Source organism: Bos indicus, chromosome X (assembly GCF_029378745.1).
Source record: "Bos indicus isolate NIAB-ARS_2022 breed Sahiwal x Tharparkar chromosome X, NIAB-ARS_B.indTharparkar_mat_pri_1.0, whole genome shotgun sequence".
Taxonomy (NCBI): Eukaryota; Metazoa; Chordata; class Mammalia; order Artiodactyla; family Bovidae; genus Bos; species Bos indicus.
In genome coordinates this window covers 25,607,085-25,610,063 of record NC_091789.1, presented here as the reverse complement: position 1 = coordinate 25,610,063, position 2,979 = coordinate 25,607,085, and the positions used below count along the sequence as shown (strand labels likewise).

At 40.7% G+C, this 2,979-nt stretch overlaps 1 pseudogene; it reads right to left on the bottom strand.

Moving 5' to 3' along the window:
* Nucleotides 1-764: 764 nt before the first annotated feature.
* On the bottom strand, nt 765-1,163 carry LOC109554972 (large ribosomal subunit protein eL33 pseudogene; annotated as a pseudogene).
* Nucleotides 1,164-2,979: the final 1,816 nt, after the last annotated feature.

Here is a 2,979-nt window from a genome sequence, read left to right as displayed (position 1 = left end):
TGGAGCCCAAAAAAATAAAGTCTGACACTGTTTCCACTGTTTCCCCATCTATTTCCCATGAAGGTATGAGACCAGATGCCATGATCTTAGTTTTCTGAATGTTGAGCTTTAAGCCAACTTTTTCACCCTCCTCTTTCACTTTCATCAAGAGGCTTTTTAATTCCTCTTCACTTTCTGCCATAAGGGTGGTGTCTACATATCTGAGGTTATTGATGTTTCTCCTGGCAATCTTGATTCCAGCTTGTGCTTCTTCCAGCCCAGTGTTTCTCATGATGTACTCTGCATATAAGTTAGATAAGCCGGGTGACAATATACAGCCTTGACGTACTTCTTTTCCTATTTGGAACCAGTCTGTTGTTCCATGTCCAGTTCTAACTGTTGCTTTCTGACCTGCATATAGGCCTCTCAAGAGGCAGATCAGGTGGTCTGATATTCCCATCTCTTTCAGAATTTTTCACAGTTTATTGTGATCCACCCAGTCAAAAGCTTTGGCATAGTCAATAAAGCGGGAATAGATATTTTTCTGGAACTCTTCCTTTAGTAGCCTTATTTCCACCCATTTTCCCCTCCCCAGCTGTAATTCACTGGGCCATGCTCATAGCCTCAGATTTACTCTGCTCACTCCTTGGCTTTGTCTTTTTTGAGATTCCTCTGTCTGTTTTCTTGCTGGGCCATGCCAATGGCACTGACTATGTATATACCTCTGTTCCAGAGTCCTCAGGTTTATGTCATCCTGCCTTACCACCATGACCTTATCTTGAATATTAAATTCTCGAAGGGTACAGCATCACACGAATTCTGTGTCCAATGGCCTTAGCAGAAAGGTTGCTTCGGAATTTGGCATGAACCATGCCACTGTTTCCATGAGCTCAAGTTATCTTTCCCCAGAGTACTCTGGTTTTGTTAGGTTTTGCACCAGGAGTTACTGTGTTGTTCTTTGCTTTGTACACATAAGCACATCTCTTGCCTAAATAGAATTCAGTTTCATCTCGAGCATATACACCTTCAATTTTCAGGAGAGCAGTGTGTTCCCTTTGGTTCCGTAGACCCCGTTTATAGCCAGCAAAAATGGCCTTGGACCACAGCCTTCCAGACATATTTGTCAGTTTAGAAGTCCCGTTCCCAGCAGGCCTTCACAGGGTCCAAGATGGCTGAAAGAGCTGAGCCAGCAATCTTAAGAGTAGATTTTCTTAGTAGCTCCATTTTGCCAATAAGGAAACTGAAGATCACAAAATATATAGGTTTATATAATATAAGATATATGGTATTTGCCAAAGGACCCAAAAGGTAGCAGAGTTGGTATTTATAGCTATAATTTATGATTCAAAATGTTAGGTAATACTGTCTCATTCATTTTTTATCCTTTGCTAAATTATAGATGAAAAACATAGCATCAACTTGCATTTCTCAATTTCTACTGCAGCAGAGACAGAATGCTCCAGGAAATATGGGATATAAGATATGTTGCACATGTTTTCTTTGATTTATTCTTTATAACAATAGAACCAAAATCATAATATTAGAATTTAACATTAGGAGAAATAAAGGAGATATTGCTGGACAATGTGGGCAATCTTGATAAATTAGTAGCATGGCCTTTCTTGCTCCCCAGTGGCACTGTTGAATTGTAGTCCTCAGTGATTTTTCAGGAGGCTATAGCAATCTCCTCCCCATTCATGATTCTTAGGCTCCTAGGTGTAAGCCCTCCAACCACTACCACTGCTCTCTAAACTATAGCTCTAAGGATCCTACCTCCTCCATGGAGTCATTGGTGTCCAAGGTCCTGCCACCTCAAGGCACAGCTTTTGAGGGCAATAGAAGTCTCTGACATCAGCAGAACCCAAGAAGATCCCTAGTCTTTTCTCCTCATCTGAAACAGTCAACCTTCTCTTCTTGAGCCGGATAGCTTCCAAATCTCCTGTGGGTCAGGCTAATCATAATTTCTTTTTAGGCGTAGACTAGATGTTGTAAACTTCAGTTCTATATAGAACTCCCAGTCAAATTTTAGTTCTAGAAGCCAAATGAAGATGCCTCTTTGAAATCCCACACATTGTTCTTTTCTTATTAACATTAGTTTCCAACAATTAAAAACTGAAAACATTAATGTGAAAACCCACACTTACTTCCTCTTCCCACCCTCAAAGATCTGAGAACATTAATCCACATTTTTTACAAGGCAAGATCTCTTCAATTCAACAGAAACTGCTTTCTTTAGACAAACCATGCAACTCTTCAGTTCCCCGTGTTTCTGAAGTAAACTGCCTGACCTGACCTCTACATATATTTAATTTCATGACTTTAAATCTAGAATTTCTAAACCACAGTCTGTTTAGGATTGATTTCTGGGTACCTGGAGTGGGAGTGGTTACAAAAACATAAAAGATATATTAACATGCCTCTACCCAAGGATAAGCCAACATAATAGGAACAAAGACCTGGTTAATATTTTGGGTGGGGGAGGGGTTGAATATGCAATGTCTAGCACATAGTATGGAGAAGGCCATGGCACCCCATTCCAGTACTCTTGCCTGGAAAATCCCATGGACGGAGGAGCCTGGAAGGCTGCAGTCCATGGGGTCACTGAGGGTCAGACACACTGAGAGACTTCACTTTCACTTTTCACTTTCAGGCATTGAAGGAAATGGCAACCCACTCCAGCGTTCTTGCCTGGAGAATCCCAGGGATGGCGGAGCCTGGTGGGCTGCCCTCTATGGGGTCGCACAGAGTTGGACACAACTGAAGCGACTTAGCAGCAGCAGCAGCACATAGTAGGTGACCAGTAAATATTTGGTGAATATTTGGAAATGTTTGTCTTTTCATTACTGTCAAATGAGATGAGAACAAATATGTCAAGTAATTTGTCAGTAATCAATCCAACTAAAGCCAGTAAAACTACAACATATTTTTAAAGTTAAATGACCATATATATATTTCTTTTGGGAGTTACTTAACTAAATATTTGCCAATTTTCCTATTGGA